This window comes from Xyrauchen texanus, chromosome 43 (genome assembly GCF_025860055.1).
Source record: "Xyrauchen texanus isolate HMW12.3.18 chromosome 43, RBS_HiC_50CHRs, whole genome shotgun sequence".
In the NCBI taxonomy this organism is placed as follows: domain Eukaryota; kingdom Metazoa; phylum Chordata; class Actinopteri; order Cypriniformes; family Catostomidae; genus Xyrauchen; species Xyrauchen texanus.
Window position 1 is genome coordinate 98,465 of NC_068318.1, and position 21,885 is coordinate 120,349.

At 39.0% G+C, this 21,885-nt stretch overlaps 3 long non-coding RNA genes across 3 annotated transcripts; 2 read left to right on the forward strand and 1 right to left on the reverse strand.

The window, feature by feature from the left end:
- Positions 1-6,205: 6,205 nt before the first annotated feature.
- LOC127636195 (uncharacterized) lies at positions 6,206-8,256 on the forward strand. Its single transcript, XR_007969560.1, has 4 exons — positions 6,206-6,251; positions 6,715-6,797; positions 6,883-6,937; positions 8,194-8,256. It is a non-coding gene; the product is annotated as an uncharacterized LOC127636195 (long non-coding RNA).
- Positions 8,257-8,479: 223 nt separating this feature from the next.
- LOC127636194 (uncharacterized) lies at positions 8,480-10,729 on the forward strand. The gene is made up of 3 exons (XR_007969559.1): positions 8,480-8,847; positions 8,949-8,999; positions 9,396-10,729. It is a non-coding gene; the product is annotated as an uncharacterized LOC127636194 (long non-coding RNA).
- Positions 10,730-19,567: 8,838 nt separating this feature from the next.
- On the reverse strand, positions 19,568-20,733 carry LOC127635437 (uncharacterized). The gene is made up of 3 exons (XR_007969475.1): positions 20,650-20,733; positions 20,322-20,485; positions 19,568-20,240 (listed from the first exon to the last, which is right to left on the reverse strand). It is a non-coding gene; the product is annotated as an uncharacterized LOC127635437 (long non-coding RNA).
- Between the last annotated feature and the right edge of the window lie 1,152 nt (positions 20,734-21,885).

Sequence of the window (21,885 nt, forward strand, 5' to 3'; positions counted from 1 at the left end):
GGGAATAAAGAAAGCTCTCTCTGGTTCAGAGCATCTCTTTTCTCGATTCTTTAGGAATATGCTCAGTATGTCATGATGTCCTCTGACTCTGCTTTCTTTATTCTGAATTGTGCTTTTAATTCTTACTAATATTTATTGCATTAATTGTAATGTCCTTTCAGATAGATTGCCATTCTCCACCTGGCCAACTCCGCTTACCACTGAGCTTTCCTACCATTACCAGATCAGCCTTCCACTTCCTTACTTGTTCTGTATCAGTGATTATTCCAAGTATTTATACCTCACAAGATGTTCATTTTTCTATAATACAATGTGTTTGGATTGGTAATTTGTTTTAATGGTTAGCCTGTTGCTCACCATTCACCTGCCAACAGACCAATTATAGTCTTTTAGTTCTGATATAAAAAAAACAAAACAAAAAAACCCCCACCTGAATTGGGATCAGAACTTCTGTTTTTTCCTCTGAAAAAATTATTGTACATACACACTCTGCAAATGCTTCTATACCAGTAACAGTTGTATTTTTATTCATCTTTTATTAATCCTCTTATTAAAAGTGCCTTGCTTCTCACTTCTTTGAATGGCAGACCCTTCACTAGTGGAAAAAGATGTACTCCATTACGCTTCTGACTTTTTTCTATTGTTCCATTTCCACTAAAAAGGACTGGAAGAGATGTAGTATACGCACTCATACAATAACACATTTTCCATTAAATGTATACTCAACACATTGTGATTATAATTATGGGAGGTGAAATTGCCAATGTTTTTGTAAAAGGTCAATTAAAATAAAATATTCCATTCATTCTGGATCTTTCCGTGTCTTCATATTCATTGAGAAGTGCATCATGCATCCTTTGGTATATCTGTACAAAGTCATCCAGTCATGCGAGATTATGCCCCATGTTCGATTGTCCTGTGTAAAGTTCTGAAATATTGAAAAACAAAAATCAAGTTATTTTAAGGCAACACATTTAAAATTTTAGCTTTTAATAAACAAGCTATAGAAATTAATCAGGTCAGTTTTTACCCATTTATTGGACTGACTGACTTCTTTATGGATCTCACTGAAATGCTGGAATGCTGAGCCTGCAACATGACGGCCAATATCTCCTAAAACATAATGTGATTGTAAAATTAGAAATGTGTATGTGTATGTATATGTATATATATATATACAGTATCTCACAAAAGTGAGTACACCCCTCACATTTTTGTAAATATTTGATTATATCTTTTCATGGGACATGAAAGAAATGACACTTTGCTACAATGTAAAGTAGTGAGTGTACAGCTTGTATAACAGTGTAAATTTGCTGTCCCCTCAAAATAACTCAACACACAGCCATTAATGTCTAAACTGCTGGCAACAAAAGTGAGATTTCTGGCCCTGAAATACGTCCTCCAGCATCTACATAAACAGAGGTCTACGTTCACGTCAACTGAATTCTCTGGCAATTCGGATTCTCCTTTGGGCCCAGGGCAAGTTGGGTGCCCCTAGCATTGCTTATAATGCCTATGTTGCGGGCTGGCCCTGAACGTCATCAAAAGGTTGCTCCTTTGGGCCCAGGGCCCTGTCACTCAGGGCAGTTTATATCCCTGAATGCCTGAATGTGGGAGCAGATTTACTGTCCAGACAGAAGCTATCGACGGTGGAGTTTCCACTCCACCCCAAGGTAGTCCAACAAATCTGGTTGAGATTTTACAGAGCTGAAGTGGACCTCTCAATAGACAGCGCAATGTCCCCTCTACTTCTCGCTGAGTCACCCAGCCCCCCTAGGTCTGGACACGATGGCGCATACATGGCCCAGAATGTGTCTGTTTGCGTTTCCCCCGGTTTCTCTGCTCCCGGGAGTCTTGGCCAGAGTTCGCCAGCAAGGGACTTGCCTCTTACTGATAGCGCCGCACTGGCCGACAGGGTATGGTTCTCAGAGATAATATCTCTCCTTGATGGCTCGCCATGGGTGATTCCGGACATGAGGGACCTTCTATCTCAGGCACAGGGGACAATATTTAATCCCCGGCCCGAATTGTGGAACCTTCATATTTGGCCCCTGAGGGGTACCAACTGAGGGACACAGGGCTTTCACCTGAGGTTATCGAGACCATCTTAAGTGCTACCAGAATAATCTACGGCAATAAATGGGGTGTCTTTGAAGCACATAATGCAGATCCAGTTAACTGCCAGATTGCTTCAGTTCTGGACTTTCTGCAGGAAAAACTGTCAGCAGGCATATGCCCCGCTACTCTCAGGGTCTATGTGGCTGCCATTTCGGCTTGCCACGCCTTGATGGATGGGGTGCCCTTGGGGAGGCATCCTCTACTCGCTCGCTTCATTCGTGGAGCTATGCGACTAAGAGCTCCTGCTAGAACCAGGACTCCTTCATGGGACTTAGCAATAGTCCTTGAGGGTCTGGTTGAGACCCCCTTCGATCCTCTAGAGTCAGCGTCTGACAGACTTCTGACTCTCAAGATGTTTTTTATTATGGCGATTACCTCTCTAAAGAGAATTGGGGATCTAAAGGCTCTGTCTGTATTGCCGGCCTGCCTAGAATTTGCCCCAGGAATGGCTAAAGCAATTTTGCACCCTCATCCTGACTTTCTGCCTAAGGTACCTTTCTCGAACTTACATTAAAGTCACTCTCAAAGCCTTCTGCGCCCCGCAATTTGCAAAGCCGGAGCAGGAAAGACTTCACAGACTTTGTCCAGTCCGTGCCCTTCAGACTTATGTCCACCGCACTAGCCAGTGGCGTAAGTCAGGGCAACTATTCGTTTGCCATGGGGGCCGCAACAGGGGAGCGGCCACCACCAAGCAGAATATGTTGCATTGGGTGAGGGACGCTATTGCCCTGGCCTACGAGGCACGTGGTCAAGCTTCGCCAGTAGGTATCAGGGCTCACTCTACCAGAGGGGTCGCCTCCTCCAAAGCCTTGGCTAGAGGTGTCCCTCTGCAACATGTTTGTGATGCGGCAGGCTGGTCCTCTCCGCACACATTCATCAGATTTTATAGTTATATGTTCATGCCACTCTGGGCTCTTATGTCCTTGAGTCGACATCTCAAGCTCATGTCTGAGACCTCTCACGCTTTTGTGAGCACACTACACAACAGTACACTACACAGCCACAGTGCGGCGGCGTGGGTATTCTCGTTCCCAAAGCGCTTTCCAGCGCAGTATCAGAAGTGTAGCTTTTTGAAAAGGGAACGTCTCGGATTACTTAAGTGTAACCCTTGTTCCCTGAAAAAAGCGGAACGAGATGCTGCACTTCATTGCCGCACTGGGATGCCCCAAGACAGTCTTCAGACAAAATACCTGACGATGCACCTGACGGTGACACATCTATTTATAGCCCTGCTGCAGGTGCATCCAATGATTACACCGGCAGAGGCTATAAATTCCGGTAAATGTTGATTGATGTGTTGCATACATATTCACAGCTGGTCACACATAAAGTTGTTCCCAAAGCGCTTTCCAGCGCAGCATCTCATTCTGCTTTTTCAGGGAACAAGTGTTACACATAAGTAACCAGAGACATTTATGCTGTATTCATAATAATGAAGAAACTCATCATGTGACCTTTTGTAGTTACAGCATTTAACATTATAGACTGAAAATAAATAAAAAGCAGATATTTGTAGTTGCAGAAGGTTCATATTTGAAGTTTTTAACATTTAATAATGCAAACTTTAATTAACTGTAAATTTGGGGGTTACCACTGTCTTGTAGAGTCAAGCTTGAGCTTAAAATGTCCTAAAATGAAAAGTATACAAGTCTAAATGAGTTTAAATGCATGGTGGAGTAAACCAATTTGAACTCTTAGGGTTAAAAAACTGAAATTAGTTTGTTGGCCAGGCACAATAATTACAGTGAAAATATGATGTTTTTTAATCAACGGTTTAACAATGTTATTTCTATTTACAATATTTTTATTTTATTAATGGTCTTCAAATGTTTATTTTTCTAAATGAACAGTCAAAACGAATACATTTAATTTTATAGTTTAAACATGTAATTTCAACTTAGTCATTTCAAATAGCGTGTTAACACTATTTAAACCCATTTCCATTTCAAATGAAAGCCAATCGCTGTCTCTGAGAGGTGACTAATGAGAAAAGAGTGCAGTTCAACTATATGCAAAGAAAACAGCAGAAACATATTTATACTGTAAATCAGAGTAGCCCAAGTTTTTAAGTGTTAAACTTAATAATAATAATAATTCAATAAAACAGCTTGCAATTAAGAGGACAAAAGGAAGTATGGAAACTTATATTTGATGATGTTCAGGGCCAGCCCGCAACATAGGCGTTATAAGCAATGCTAGGGGCACCCAAATGAGTGATGTGGTTTTTACTAATACCATTTTTATAGAAATATTACTAAACAGTGAAAGCCCCCACAACAACATAGCTTATTAGGACAAATTTTCTAGGCCATATACAATACATGTGCACAGTTCAGTTGAATATAATGTTTATCCTCTTTAACTTAATGCTGTTGAACTAAACATGAAGCAATTAGCACAAAATTAACATCAACACTGAAACTAGATTTAAAAGTTTGTGGATATTTTTAGGTTGGCTTGAAAAAGCCAAGTACGTAAACACACACAGACAGACAGACAAGTAAACAGATACAGACAGACAAGTAAACAGAGACAAACAGACAGACAGACAGACAAGTAAACAGACTCAGACAGACAGACAAGAAAACAGACACAGACAGACAGACAGACAAGTAAACAGACTCAGACAGTCAGACAAGTAAACAGAGACAAACAGACAGACAGACAAGTGAACAGACACAGACAGACAGACAAATAAACAGACTCAAAAAGACAGACAGACAAGTAAACAGACAGAGACAGTCAGACAGACAGACAGACAGACCATCTGGTTGCTAGGTAATTACCAGGGTGATACCCAAAAGGCTCATGGCCCTCCTGAGTGGAATAAGTCAACCTGGAAGTCTATACAATGTTCTGGTGCAGAGATATGTGATTTGTTACTTGGTTGCTAGGGTAACCCCATCTGATTTTTATGAGTGCTTGAATATGAAAAAATTATCCAAGTGATAGGATGTGCTTTGAATTTCAGGGTGAATTTGCCTTTCTCAAAAACACTGTAAAATGACTTGAAAATTGATACAGTAACTGTCAGGGTCACTCTAATCTATAATCCATTGAAATAGAGAGCAAACCTATAAAGGAAAGCTTTTTATGAATGTTTGAAGATGAGGAAATTATTCAATTGCAAGGATGGACTTTCAATTTTGGGGTGATTTTGCCTTTAATTTTCTAAAAAATAAAAACTCAGAACAGTTTTAATGAACCTGCAGGATTTACAATTCAAAGTTTTAAAGGTACATATGAAGGACAATTAGAGATTCTTGGCAGAAAAATCAAATGTATTATATGCAATATGTAAATGTTATGTAAATTTTGGACACTCTGGTTATAAATAATTGACCTACCCTATCAAGAGTCTTCTAAACCAGTCACCTTTCACATGGGCTAAATCAAACATATTAAATCAAAATATGAAAAAACACTTAATAAACGCTTTTTCATCAATATAGTAAGACTCACTATCTTCTGCACTCAACAGGAGTCAAGAAGCACGTCTTTCTGATCTTTCTGCAAAGTACCATTATTACTGCCATATGTGGTAAATCGCGGCTGGCTTGACTGCTGTTCCACAACGGACGCATCCGCAACACACTGGACAAACCCACTTCTTGTGTCAAAGGTTGCGCGAGCACTTGGACTAATAATAAATCACCATTTTTTGTGCCACATCAAGTTTAGACAGACTCGGTAATTACAATAGGTTCTTAATCGGTAGACAGCATCACTGATTATAAGTTGCTGTTGTTGTGATCGTGTCGAGCCGATCACGTCTGTTGTAGACACGGTGTAAGCAACACACATCTATTAAATGAGCAGCAGCAGCATTTCTTGATCTTATAGTCATTTCTGGATTATATTGTGGGACATGCTTAGTAAGTGGTATTTATATGAATTTGATTTTTTTATTAATTTAAATTAAGTCTAAAATTAATTACAACTCTTGTGTTTTCAGACAATGTATTATATCGTAATCTTTGAAACAACAAACGAAGTCGAGGTTGTCTCCCAAAATTGTGTTTGTATGTGGCCTCCATACAGATATGAAGATAGAGTTAAAGCCATAAAATCAATGGTAAAGCCAGGACCATCCTTGACTCCCTGCAAAATCCGGATTATTTTTACAAGAGGTACAGTATATGTATCCTTAGCTTCCACCTATGGGCCAGATTTACTCATAGCTTGCACCAGTGCAAACCCTCTTTTGGTGTTAAAGAACAACCGTCAGGATTTACTAAAGACGCTGTGAAAAATGTATGCTGAAAAAGTGTGAACACAGTTATTTTTGCGGCTGACATTATTGCATATGCATATGTAGGAGATACCCTCTCAGACACAAAATTTATGGGAGAACAGTATTTAAATGAATCATACAAGGTGATTTAGGTTTGTGCTAGTCAATTTACTGGTATTTGCACCATTATTTACCGCCCAAAAAAATGGATTGTGCTTTCATGCTAATTTGGCCTGTTTAGTAAATCTGGCCATAAGAGTTTTCTTTAATTTTCTCAAATTATTTATTCATCATTTCTCAATATTTCATGTAATGTTAGTTTGCTTCACAGAATCTTTGTTGTTTGTTTATCTATACAGAAACATATGAAAAGCTCCAGAGGCAGAAATACATACAGACCTTACCGACATGGACTCGCCTCCTGTGAGAAAAAAAGACAAATGTAAATACTGCACATACAGAGCAGAGTATGACTGCTGAATGAGGACAATAAATTGAATAATCTTGGTTTTTTTTGTGATTTCAAGGCAATCTTCCCACTTCCAGCAGCTCCAGAAGTGCAAATCAGCCCCATCAGAAAATGTAAGATTGACCAATTTGTGCAACATTTATAGTTTTATTAATTTGTTTAATTAACACATTTGTTTTTGTGGATTCCTTTAAGAAATACTATCATCAGTTCTGGAAATACTCTTTTCATTTAGTAGGGCTTTTGTAATCGGTCGATTGTTTTGACGATTAATCTAGTAATCTGATCTTGTTTAGACCTAAGCGAACAATAGCCTTTTAAAATGACTTAAAATACATATATATTAACAATGAGGCAATAGTAATTGGTTCACATAAACGGAAGTATCAAAAGCAAGTAATCATATGGTTTTATTAAACAAAACTGTTACAATACATAATGTAATACACAATTAGGCCTGCCCTCTAGTCTACTAATATTTGTCACCATATTTGCATTTTATTAACTGATTTAGTAATTTAGTAATACAGAAATATTTCTGTGACCAGAACACACACACACACAAGACAAGACAGTCACAGTGTAAGTCAATGAACTGCTTTATTAAATAAAAAGCAGGCGAAGGTACAATAAGGAAAATCCAGCGGGAGAATGGTCAGGGAAAGCGTAGAGTCGAGAGCCGGGGAATCAGGATATAACAATAGGGCAATAGCAAAAGAGTGGTCACGGAAAGCAAGGGGGTCAAAGCCGGGATAAACAGGATGTATATACTAACTAGGGCGAAGAACAAGACGAGACTAGCGGGAACAGAGACAGGGGAACGAGAGGAATGGGGAGCTGGCAAGCTAAGAGGAAACGAATCACAGGGGGGTCAAAACTAGACGAGACTAGCGGGGGCAAAACACGGGAATCTAAATACAATAACCAACCGGATTCAAACGGAAGGATAGTGTATTTATAGGGGCGAGTGCAGGTGTAAACAATGAGTGGGGATTGGGAGCGCGTGAGTGCAGGTGGTGATAATGTTCTGGCTCATGGGAGCAGGCATGTGAGTCAGAGGGGGGAGAGAGTTTACGAGCGAGAGCTCGTAATAGCAAAACCAGGCGTGGAAGCCCGAGGGAGGAAAAAGAGCGTACGAGCTCAAGGGGGCGGAGCGAGGGAGCGGGAAGCGAGCACGCTCGCGGAGTGCATGTGTGCGTGCTCGCGGACGCGGAGATGGGGCAGAGGAGCGGGGTTCGTGACAATTACAAATAATAAAATAAAAAATAAAACAGAAATTGGGAAAAAATTACATGAATTTCATAGGGCCATTCTTTTTTATGCTGTACAGCTTCCATGCTTTCATTTCTTTAACATGTTTCCTATACAGTTACCAGCAGAGCAGGGAATTACTCTCAACCACTGGCCAGGAAGGAGGCGGAAAATATGAATTGTGAGTATTTGAAAACACAGGACATACGAGTTTAGATATTAGATATTCAGTTAGATATTAGGTGATATTATCAAGGTGATTATTGGCTCGTTTCCCATTAATGTAGGCTATTAAATTATTATTATTGCTATAAGGGTATTATTATTATTATTACATTAATATTAGGACTTACAATTAATTTGCCTTCCCTAATTTCATAAAGACATCACCACATAACCACACTTGCTACATCACCGACACGTGCGTATTAGGATTGTGGACTTGAGAAAATGTTTTAAAGCGGTAGCTATAAGGAGGAAATATACCGCAAAATTTCCCAGAGAGGAGGTGGAGACTATGAATTGTGAGTATGTTAAAACACAGACATGTAATGATGCTTTTTAACTTAAAGTTTGTGTTAATATCTTACATTTGTTTTTGCCAATTTCAGGGGTGACAATATATTTTTGGCTTGTTTTGATCAGGGGGCCAAAAACAAATTATTAAAGCTGCAGTATATAACTATATTACCCTCTACAGCTATGAACAGAGCAAGCAGCAACCAAAGGAGGACATCAACACCTGTGAAACAGACATCAGTGACCCGTGAATGTGAGTTTACAATAAAACTGTTTTCTTCCCATTTTACCCATATATTATGTGCTAAAAGGTACTGCTAAACTTTAGCCTCTCCCACCAATTATTCTTTACAGCAAGGAATCGCACCCCACAGTTTAGACGTGGAGAGACAGAAGTCTTAAGCTGTAAGTATATACTGTGTCAGTTCACTAACACCACATTCAAATCTTACAGGTTTCTGTCACATATTCCCTGTTGTCTTTTGTTTTTGTGCTTTTATGTTGAAGTTCTTGTTTAGTTCCTGTTTCCTGTTAGGTTTTTGTAGTTCCTTGTAGTTTCATTTTATGATTGGTTTTCCTCTGATTATTTCTCATTCCCTGATTGTTTCCCCAGGTTTTCCTCATTCTCTTGTTTGTTCCCTTGTGTATTTAAGCCCTTGTTTTCCCCAGATAGTTTGTCAGTTCTTGCATGTTTTGTTATGCTCTGTGCTAGGTTCCCTGTGTTTTTCTTTGTTCTGAGTTTTCTTGTTTATTTTAATAAAGCTGCACTTCGATCCTCATTCTTTGCCTGCCTCGTCACAGAAGAACTGACCCAAGATGGATCTAGCAGCGGTCTTCCTCCAGTTGAGCCGAGCGAACCTCTCTATAATTGAATACTCACGTCTGTTCAGCACCATTGCCAGATGCACTGGATTTGCTGATAATCACTTGAAGTCCATTTACAAGATCAGCCTCCTTGCCCACGAATGGAGGGAGTTGCCGGAGAACAGTGATTGCACGTGGGAGGAGTACATGGATTTCATTTTAGAGATGTTTGCTTCTGAGAGTACTCATAAAGAGCCAACGCCCACGCCTGCCACGGCCAATGAGCTGGAAGTCTCCTACGTCCCAGAGCCAGTGTTGCCTGCCTCGTCCGTCCCAGAGCCTGCGTTGCCAACTTTGACCATCCGGAGGAGGAGGAGACGAAGAAAGGCTTCCACGGCCCCGTCCCCTGAGCCTTCCACGACCCCGCCCCCGGAGCCCTCCACGGCTCCGCCTTTCACGGCTCCTCCCCAGAGACCATTCCTCACGTGGCTCTGCCCGCTCCCCTAGAGACTCCAACAGTTACGTCCACATTACTAGTGACTTCCCCTATAGCAGCTCCACCTCCTGACCCAGTCGTTGTCCTGTGGCCTCCTCCCAGGCCTCCTGACCCAGTCCATGTGGCCTCCTCCCAGGCCTCCTGACCCAGTCCCTGTCCTGTGGCCTCCTCCCAGGCCTCCTGACCCAGTCCCTGTCCTGTGGCCTCCTCCCAGGCCTCCTGACCCAGTCCCTGTCCTATGGCTGCCTCCCAGGCCTCCTGACCCAGACCCTGTTCTACAGCCACCTCCCAGAGCCTCCCGACCCGGTCCCAACCTTGAGGTCATCCATCCCCTTGGTCTCGTGGCTGCCCGTTTGGTCTGCTCTGGGTCTCCTTGGTCTCCTTGGTCTCCTAGCCGCCCGTCTGATCTGCTCTGGTTTCCTTGGTCTCCTGGCCGCCTGATCTGCTATGTTTTGTTATGCTCTGTGCTAGGTTCCCTGTGTTTTTCTTTACTCTGAGTTTTATTGTTTATTTTAATAAAGCTGCACTTAGATCCTCATTCTTTGCCTGCCTTGTCACAGTTTCATTAATTGTTTATGCCAGTGCAGAGAATCAACCATTTTCCCTATTAATAATATTTCAAAATTTCTCAACAGTAAATGTTGCAAAATTATTTGGCCAAGAATATTACACAATAGCAGTGAGGAAAAAATGGAGCTTAAGCTGGCATCAAACTAGGCAACTCATCAGGGGCCGGTTGCACCAGCTGTGCGTAAGTTACAACTTAGCCTAGTTTTGATGTAAATGGTAACAGATACCCCTTTTCCACCAATGCAGTTTGAGTACAAAGCCAGAGCCTAGTTTTAAAACTGTTAAAAGAAAATTAAAACTGTTAAAAGAAAAGGCTTAGTAAATTGTTGCATATATATAATACACTACACATCCCAATTCGCCAACTTATACTATGCCCTGAAAGTATGTACTCTTTTTGTGAAGAAAAAGTAGATACTTTTGAGTGTGTAGCAAAATATTTTTATTGGAATAAACGACGCATTTCTTAACATTGCATTAAAATGATGTAACGAGAGGAACGTTGGGCATTTTGACATAATTTTGACATATTTGACTGTTTAAAAGCATTTAGCCACTCATTTTGGTACTTGTGACTCACAAGCTGTTTAAGAGGTGGCATAATGTGTGTGTGCGCCACTTATATAGATCAGTGGTGCACGTGCATTTGGTGTGAGCGTGAAACCTGGGGGAATTAGTCAAATTATGCGCAATATAAGCACTATTTAACTGGAGCGAATGAGACGAGTGAGTGAGAGGAGGCGGATGTGTGTCACTTCGGCGTTGGAGAGAAGAGAGAAGCTGACGTTATTGCCTGTGCGGCTGGCAACAAAGCGGACCGGCTTGGAATCGGAAAGATGTGAGACTGACTGGCTGATCACCGGTTCGGGCTGATCATGCGGAAAATCGTCCGATTCCGGTCCCTGGCTGTTCAATCGGTGCATCTCTGTTAATTGCGCTGTGCTTCTGATCAGGCCCGGACTGGCCATCGGGAGCACTGGGACAATTCCCGCTGGCCTGGCGACTAAGTTGGCCTGCTGCCAGCCAGCGTTTTTTTTTTAAAAAATTGTTTTTATTATTATTATTTTATATTACTACCTTTACCAGTGATCATTTTTTAATTCGTCATTCAATAAAATTATTATTAATATTAATAACAATAAAAAAAAAAAAAAATCATGAATCTGTTAGTCTTGACTGGCTACGATTCGACTTTACGCCTCAGACAAACGGTTAAACAGAAAATGCGAGAAGCACCCGATGATGGAGAGAAAACGGCCAGGTGGAGCAGAGAGGGAAAGGACAAAAAAAAAGAAAGCACTCCAAGAAGAAGCAGCAAAATGTTGCAAAATTACTGACCTGTTCAGGGCTTCAAGTGCAGGTCAGTTTCATCTGTAAATACTTTTTTCTTCGTTAACTTAGTATTGAACTGCTAGCAAATGTAAGCGGTAGCGCCAGTCTAACGTTACATTCGCGGAGAAATCAAAACAAATGAGTGCACACAGAAAACTCACAGAAGAAATGTACTTAGAAATGTATGAGGTAAAAATTCTAATTGTTGTTTTTTTAATTTATAACATATGATTTAGTTTAACATAACACAACTAAGGGAGCTGTTTTGCTGAATATTATCACGATTGAAAATGTTACATTGAATTTATTGTTCAATAAACAAGTAGCGTAGTTAATATTTATTATTAAGTTACTTACATTTTAGACACAAACCATATTAACTGTTTTTGTTCTATTTCACCAACTAAAATAGTTCCAAAGGAAAGCTACAGCAGCGGAGTTTTTTGTTACTGAATGATTCAGCGTTTTGAACGAATCTTTTGTATGAATGACTCACTAATTAAGACGGTCACTTGCCGCCACCTATTGGCGGTTTAGTTTAATGTTTAAGTATTGCACTTTTTTTATATTCAAACATTAATTTAAAACATCAATCTCATAACATTATTTATTGCAGTTGTAATTGCAGTGCACATTTTTTAATTTGATGGGTAATAGCCCTATAGTGTCTTATTATTATAACTGAATTTATTGATCAAATGTAAGAATTTGACATGAAAGATGATGCATACATTTAATAAGGTAATACAAATTTCCTTTTTTTCTATACACTTATGAGTGAGAAGTAGAGAGGTAGAAACAGCTTTGGACTTCTAGAGTAAATGCTTGTATGTACGTTATGTGCAGACCCATTTGATATTAGGACTGCTTTACTTCTAGGTTGGTTGTTTATGTTTTTATGTTATGGTCATACTGTGAAATAAATGTAATTTAGGGGGGAAAAAAACAAGGTTGTCCGTGTTTCTAAATTTTGTTTGGGTGCATAGGATGGCCTGGATGGGTGTAGGATTTCCCGGCCTGAAATTGTGTCCCAGTCCGGCCCTGCTTCTGATTATTATTTTGTGAGCTTCACATTCAGGAACCTCTGTGAAGTTGCCCCCATATAATTAAATAATCATTCAAAACTATTATTATTTGTTTGTGCTGTGTTTGTGCTGATTTGTGCTCAAGATAAGAACAGGCAAATTAATACTGAAAACACCCATTAGTAGAACCAAATCTGCAGTGCCCTAGAGTAAAAATATGACTTCTACTTCCTTCTACTGTCACTTAACATGTTGACACTAATATCTTACCTGTTGTGTTGTTCCCCTCTTATGCATCATCCCACACTGATTTCAGTTGAAGGTAGGTACTGAAATATTTTTGTATACAATTTTCTATTCATATTTTTACAGTGATATGCATTTTTTATTCTTTTTGTTTTGTTTTTTGTTTTCTAGCTTGGATACGCAAAATTCTTGCAAACCAAGAAATTATTAAAGAACAGATTGGCACATTAGTTAAATTGGTCTACGACCTCAAATGATCAACTTTAGAGGACAGCCCAAGATTAAATGCAGACTGTTTTCCACTTTCAAGTTTCCAACAACTCAAAGTTATTGAGGGGCAGCTGCAGCAGGAGGACTACAAGACAGCTGTGGTCAGATTTCATATTTCAGTAGAAAAATGTAACTCAAATCAATTAACTCTGTGTTTTCATCTTCAGCTCATTGTGAATGGAGATGTTGGCTATGCTATCAGACAAGTAGGACTGAAAATAAAACTAAAGTAGCTTTTTGCTCGTTGGAGCATAATGGCAAAATACTTTGCTTGGATCGTGATAGGAACTGATTTCAGTCTTGTCACTCCAGTTTAACGAAGAGGCCTAGTTTGGGCTGTGTTTATTAGTGTTATTTTCCTCCCCCTCCTTTTTTTTCTCCCTCTCTTCTCTTCACAGGTATTGCAGATGTTGAGTATTTATGAATTTATATATATTCTGTTCCTGCACTCTTTATTAAAAATAGATTTACTGTAGATAGTTAGAAAGTCTGATTTTGTATGTTTTGCTGTGTAATTCATGTGTAATTCTAATGTTCAAATTAACACATAAAATGTGTATTTCAGTGTTTGTGTCCTTCAATGTATTATTACAGGTGCTCTAAAGAAGTATTTGAGGAGAGGTCATGTGAAATGTATCTTAACATTCTAAATGTTATTTTATTCAGTTTTCCCACTAATCACTAGAATGGTCATAAATATTAAACAATAGATTATATTTCTAATCTGTCTGATATTCTACATTGCCCACAAAATGATGTATATTTCCTCTAGCTTGTAATTAAAATAAGTTGTCTGATGAAGTATAGTGGCCGGGGAAGATTTTGTAAAAATTGCTGTGTGAAATCTTATTGATAAAGAATAATTCGCCTTAAATAATCATACATATATTTATATCACTTGAAAGCCCTAGTTCTTCTCTTTAATATGGTATATACAGTTCAGATGTGTGATGTTATATGAATGTGAATATAATATGAATATGGATATGAATGTCATATTCTGGCACAGAATGGAATTTTCAGAATTTTGGGCTCAGGCTGGAAAGGGTTAATTTAGTCTTAGTCCTGTGTTAAATGTCCATTTGAGTTTTTATCATATTTAGTCAATCTTATCCTCTTTGTTTTAGTCAAGATTTATTTGATAAAGTCTGGGCATTTTAATGTAGTTTTAGACAATGAAAACTGTTGACATTTTAGTCATATTTTAGTAACATTTAGTCATATTGATATTTCAGTCACTGAACACTGTAAACATTTTCAGAGTGTTTTTGATAAGAATTTGTCAATCTAGTCTATCCAAAAACCAATATATATTTATATATATATATTATTGTTGTTATTTTTCACATGATGATATCAATGACGCAAAATGTTGAGAGCTGCAGATGGTGTAATAAATTTTGTTTAAAAAAACAAATGTTCTCCTCTGTTAAAAGTAAAAAATGCAAGACAATTTGTGGTAAAGGTAAGTTTTATATTTAATGCATGCTATTTTATTTCAAATGTTGTTTGTTAAGCTAATGTTCAACTTTGTCTTTCTTAAACCATGTATTCATTATCTTTAAAAGTGAACATCTGTTTTGTTCACATTCAATATCCACTGTTTTAGAAACAGTCACTTCAGAGAACTATTTTGTCACCTCAGTTTTGTCACCAAGCATTACCCACCATTAAAGATACATCATTTAAATGTAATACTACTTTTATGTCTTACAATAATAAAAAAGAACATGACCCCACACAAATGATTTTTTCTTGATTTATCATCTCAATGATTACATAAATGTAATATTTAATTACTATTTTTAGTTCAGAGGAAGGTCATAACACCTGATCAAACACACTATATTATTTACAACAACTGGAGGGAGAGGGGAAGAGGAAACAAAGGTCAAATGTACACCAGTTAGGTCACCAATCATAGGTCATAATTCATTTTTGTGTAATATATATAATATTTACTACTGAACTGTCACAGTAAACTACTTTTTTGAAAGATTTTTGGAAAGAACTTCATTTTACCTTCATCTTTAACAGTGTTCTTTTATATTGCACCTGGTTTATTTGTTTGACCAATTTACACACACACAATCAGAGCAGTTGATTATATATTGAATATATAAGATTCAATTACAATTTCTATATTTAATAATTATTATAAATTTGTTTTCCGTAATCATAGTAATCTGTTATTGCCATTGTATATTTTGACATTTTCTCTGTTCTTGGATGTCTGTAGATGTGTTATTATTTACTTAGTATGCAAACTATGGTGTTGTTTTGCAATTAGAAAAATTTTTCTTTGTATGTTTGACTTTTGTTTTTATTAACAAATAGCTGAAAATATTTGTTATATATCATTTAATTTAGAATATTTTATTTATATCTATGTATAAAAAGATATTTGAGAATAAAATATTTAGTTTGCATTTAATATACCAGTGAGCTTAAAAGCTGAAAAGTGTTAACTTATTCTGCAAGAATTTCATTTTATACAGTTGACAAAACCTAAAACAAGGTAATGTTTTTTTTTCCAGTGTTACAAAAAATGGCACATCTAATCAAAAACTGATTTAAAAATGATGCTCCTGATTTCTTCTCAATTCATAAAATGTGATGATGTAATTCTTACATGTAAATATACAACGCGTGACCTTACCAACGAGCTTACGTCATCCCTCTCATGAGCGTGCATCACAGAGTTGTACAGCCATGGCAAAAAGTATTGGCAGTGACATAAATGTTATGTTTCGCCAGGTTTGCTGCTTCAGTTGTTGTGCTGTTGATTCATGTTGTAAAACAACTTTAAACCAAAAAAAAACTTTAACACTAAAACTCAAATTTCACTCTTTTTTGGCCCTGGCACAAAATGACCAGCTAACATCATTTCACTAATCATTTCAGCAGCACCTGGTAAAGTGTGAACGAGTACTAGTCAGCTGAAATCACTCTATCATTCTGATTGGATTATAAGAGCAGACTGATCGCTGTAAAAGGAGGGAAGAAGTGCTTCCAATCATTGTGTTCTTGTTAGCAATGGTTACCTCTAAAGAAAGACGTGCAGCCATCATTGCTTTGCATCAAAATGGCCTCACATGCAAGGAAATTGCTGCAAAGAATATTGCACCTGATAGAACCATTTACCAGATCATCAAGAACTTCAAAGAGAGGTTCAACTGCAGTGAAGAAGGATTCAGGACGTCCCAGAGTGTCCAGCAGGTGCCAGGACCGTCTCCTCCTGAGGAGTCAGCTATAGAATCGTGTCACCACCAGTGCAGAGCTTGCTCAATATTGGCAGCAGGTTGTTGTGAGCGCATCTACACGCTGTCACGAACTCCAGTTCCCGAATCCACCCCGCCCATTCCAACTCTCACACTCGTTCCCAATCACCCGAGTATTAGATTCACCTGTACTGTTTGTGTTCTCTATTTATACCCTGCCCTTTCACTTTAGCTTTGTTGGTTATTGCTTGTTTATCACTTTGCTTTGCTAACTCTAGTGTTTCGCTTGTATTTTCCCGTTAGTCCTTTCTCGTGTTTGTTTTGTTTATCTCCTGTCTTTGACTTTTGCTCTCGTCTCAACTACACTCCTCTGGATTTGCCCCTTTGTACTTTTACCAGCCTGTGCATAAAGCTGTTTTCTGCAACTGAATCCATCTTGTCCAGTTTCGTCACAGAATAACCAACCACACATCATGGATTCGGCGGAAAACCTTCAAGGCTCTTTAGAACGGATTTGTGCGGCGATTTCATCTCAAGGATCTACTGTTGGGAGACATGAACAAGCGTTGACCACCCAGGGACAGCAGATCCAAGAAATACTACAAACGGTATGTGTTCTGTCAGATCTATTAAATCCAGTTCCACCTGCACCTATCCCTGAACCCGCTGATACTCCCAACGCAATGCGATGTCTTGATTTGACATCGCATTGCTTCATGCCCAGTCTGTCCTCAGCCTTCCTCCTCCAGAAGCCAGGTTATAACATCTGTCATACTTAGCATTACCCAGAAACAAGTCTGCCTCCCTGTGGTGTTGACCATTGACGATGTCTCCTTTTCTGCTCCAGCCCTAGTTGATTCCGGGGCGGCAGGGAATATTATGGACGATGGCTTGGTCCAAAGACTTGGGATTCCTCTTAGTCCTGTTGAGCCGCACCTCAAGGTTAATTCTTTGGATGGAGCACCACTCGGCTCAGGATTTATTACCCACAGAACTATACCGTTGTCACTTCAAGTAGGCTTGTTTCACAAGGAAGTAATAACATTTTTGTTGTTCGTTCGCCCAGAGACCCTGTAGTTTTAGGCCATCCCTGGCTATCTCTTCATGACCCCCACATTTCCTGGCGCACGGGTGAGCTATTGAACTGGAATACACACTGTTTGTCTCGTTGCATTAACTTACCTGTTTTCTCGACCTCTGTAGAGAGCCCCGAAATGAAGTCTCCTGTTTCCATTCCCTCTGAGTATTTAGTTTATGCTGATGTGTTCGAAAAAACTAACCTTCCTCCCCATCGTAGTGTGGATTTCACCATCGATCTTCTTCCGGGGTCCTCACTCCCTAAGAGCAGAGTGTACCCCTTGACACTGCCTGAAAGGCTATGGAGGACTACATCGATGAGGCCCTTAACCTTGGCATAATTCATCCGTCCACCTCCCCAGTTGCTTCGGGCTTCTTCTTCGTGGACAAGAAGGATGGCGGACTCCGTCCGTGTATCGATTACCGTGCCTTGAATAATGTCACTGTGAAATTCACCTATCCCTTGCCTCTTATCCAGCCGGCCCTTGAGCATGTCAGCAAAGCTCAGGTATTTACCAAACTTTACCTCAGGAGTGCATACAATCTCGTGCGCATTAGAAAAGGAGACAAATGGAAAACTGGCTTCATCACCAATAGGGGGCACTACGAATACTTGGTTATGCCTTACGGCCTCGCTAACTCTCCTTCGGTATTCCAATCCTTCATGAATGAGATCTTTCGAGACATGATAGACCAGTTCCTAATCATTTACGTAGATGATCTATTAATCTACTCTTCTAACCTATCTGAACACACAGACCACGTTTCCAGGGTGTTATAAAGGCTCAGAGAACTTACCCAGATTTCAATAAGTCGGCGGGCCGCTGGCGGTGCTCCGGCGGCAGTAGAAGCGGCAGAATGGCGATATCGCAAACACGTTTGACGGCGCACCGCCGGCGGCAGCCGCTTTTTAAAAGCGGCAGCCGCCTTCCTACTGCCTTCATTCCGCGGCCGGCCCGCTGGCCATCCGCCGTCCCGCCGCCATTATATCGAAGGCGGACCTTCCGCGGGGCGTCGGAGGCAAACGCTATTTTCGAGCGATCTGCATGCATGTCTATATATATGTATATATATATATATATATATATATATATTTTTTTTATATTTATAGCATGCAGTTTATCAAGAATAATGATTGATCAAAGCAGACAAATTTCCATTTGGCGTTTTTATTCCACATTTCAAAGTACAGTAACTGTCATTGAAACAATATGTCAGATCACTGAAATATAAATAACAGAAAAATACAAACATATATACACACAAAGAAAATGCAGGTTTCCAATTAAATTTTGGTAAAAAAAAAAAAACACTTTTGTAAAAAACACTATTGTAACACTTACAACAATTGTAAATAATATAAAGAGGTCAGCTCTGGGATGAAAAGAATTACCAGTAAACATAAGCAATGAGGATATTTGGTACCAAAGAAAGTGCAGGATACCAAATAAATTGAGGTATAACATCATATTTACAAGTCATTTCTAACAATAGGATAAGTGGTAATAATTTAGAGTAAAGCTCTGGAGTAGAATATACCATTATAACTGCAATGCTGACTTGTGGCACATGGATTTACAAGCTATATGTAACAATAGAATAACAGTTAAGCACACTGATGGAATGAAAGTAGAATTTTTGGTACTAGTGAAAGTGCAATATCAAAAGGTATGAAATAGTATAACCAAGCTATTTTTAATAGAATAACAGTTAAGCACACTGATGGAATGAAAGTAGAATTTTTGGTACTAGTTAAAGTGCAATATCAAATATCAGAGGTATGAAATAGGATTTACAAACTATAATAGAATCGTTAAGCACTGACGGAATGAAATAAGCCAATACTAAAGTCACGGCAAGTAGAATGTTTGATACCAGATATATAATCTAGGATTTATAAGCTATATTTAAAAATAGAATAGTTAAGCACTTTAACAATGAAATAAGCAGCAAATTGTATATTAAATAATTGAGATCTTTGGTATCAAAGAATGTGCAGGATAACAGGCATAATATAAATTTTGACATTCAACTTACACATGACAACAAGTGGGAATAAATATAATTAACAGCAGAAAATCTGGCTGTAGAGAACACAGTCAATCAGAATGTCTGGAGTGGTTGGGGACTGCGTGGCATAGTGGGCTAAGAATCACCGGTTTTCCCCGACCTCCAGAATGAGGCAGTGCAAATTGGCATATCTTCAGTGATTCCGTGTGCGCCTGTATAAAAGGACAAACCATCCCATATTCATCCAAGGAGCTGCCCTCAAAGCAGGGTCACGAGAGAAAAGAAAAAAAAAACAAAAAGAGCAATTTCCACAGTGAACAGTGTGGATTGGGTGAGTGTAGTCTGACACTTTTAGCAGGCTTTTTTAGGGGTCTTGATGTTACTGACTGCAGGATAAAGAAAGGGTTCCAGTTGTCAGTGATGCTGGGGTGTCAGTAGTCAGCCTAGGTTTAAGGGGTCGGCTGTGGGTCCCTCTAACCTGTGCAGCGCCTTTTTCCACCTTCACATTCAGATGCTCCTTTCAGGTAACGCGTAACGTTAACCTGGATCGCCTCATCAGTGGCATTTTGGGTTGCCGGGTTCTTCCAGATGGCTCCTGTAGAAAATAAAGATCTGTCATTCCATTTGAATGGCATAAGGTCATACACATCTACTTAAATATAAAAAAATATCCAACTTTATTTGAACAATGGTCTTCAGGAACATGTCTCTAAAACATGCTTTATCCCCTACAACAGTCCAGGTTGTATTGATGGAAAGGTGATTAGAGAAGATACTCTGAAGCATTCGCCACACGGTTGTCTTTAGGTCCCTCCCACATTTGATTGCCAAAAACCGAAGCTGAAAATACAAAAAAATGTGTTACAAATTACATTTCTCTGAAGCTTCTCATAAATTTAAAATGTGACAGGCTGTGGATTCAGACTGTAGAATATGCAGTGTACAATCTTAATTTTACTTTTTAGATTACCCTATGGCGTTATAAACTAAATCGGCACACTTACAAATCGTTGCTGGAGCTCTTTATCCTGCCTCAAACTGTTGTCAAGCAACGCCAAATCTTCCTGGGTGTCTAGGGGGGAGTAACAGATCCCCTGGCAGGGATAACTCTCCAACAGACACATTGGCACTGAAATGTTGCAGCATAGCATTTTGTTGTCCATGCTACACACAACATGGCCAAACTCCAAGACGTCGCAGCATTAGGGTTTGATCTGCACCTACAGGGGTTCCCAGAATAAAAGAATAAAGTAGTCAGTCCTGGTCCTTCAACTACTAAACTATGACATTTATATCTAGGTCTACTACATGTACAGGTGGCCCCAGTGGGAATTAAACCAACAACCACAGGTGTTGTTTGCAAGTTGTACCTGATTGCCCAGTGCGAGCAAATGTCTTCAACATTGTCCCAACTTGCTTCACCTGCTCTATAAGTGAGCGCTGTCACCTGGGAAGTAACAATATATTGATTAGCAATACACTAAATATAATAGTAATATAATATAACCACAATTATCATACCAGTAACTTTCCCTGTAATTTCTATCCACAGTATGTTATGCAATGAAGAACCCTTATGATAACATCAATTTCATTTTTTTTCTTTGAAGCAGAATATTTGTTTGTAAAAGGGGAGGAAAAAGAAAATAATGAAATATTGGTATACAGATTTTGGTTGATATATCATACTGTACAGTGAAATTTGCTATTGTTATATCCCTACTCACCTGAAGGACGGATAGATCAGGCAAATCTCCAGTCAGGCCTTTGTAGAGAGTGGCATATCCACAGGTATTTTAATTCAAACATGCAACATATTGTAATAAATCTACAATATTCAGCCTTTACCTTACAACCTTGGTTGTTGCTCTACACTTTTATTATATTAAATACTTATTTATATAGCTTGCTCACTGTATAATCATGATAGCCTAATACTTATAACACAAGATTGCATCTTAAACGAGTTGAAAACTTGAATAAGAACACATTTTACCCAGAGGGGACCAGCTAGGGAAACTTACCTGCCAACAATGACTGTTTTCATTTGATTTGAGTTACATTAAACATGAATAACCTTAGCCGAGTCCCCAGGAACATCGGGCTATTAAAGTAACAAGCCTATAACTGCGGTCTTATCAATTCTAGCTTCACCATACACTCAAACTGTGAGGTTTATCTGCTTTCTTCGTGGACCTGTAGCACAATGCCCTGACAGTGACTTCACCTGTGCCCTGATC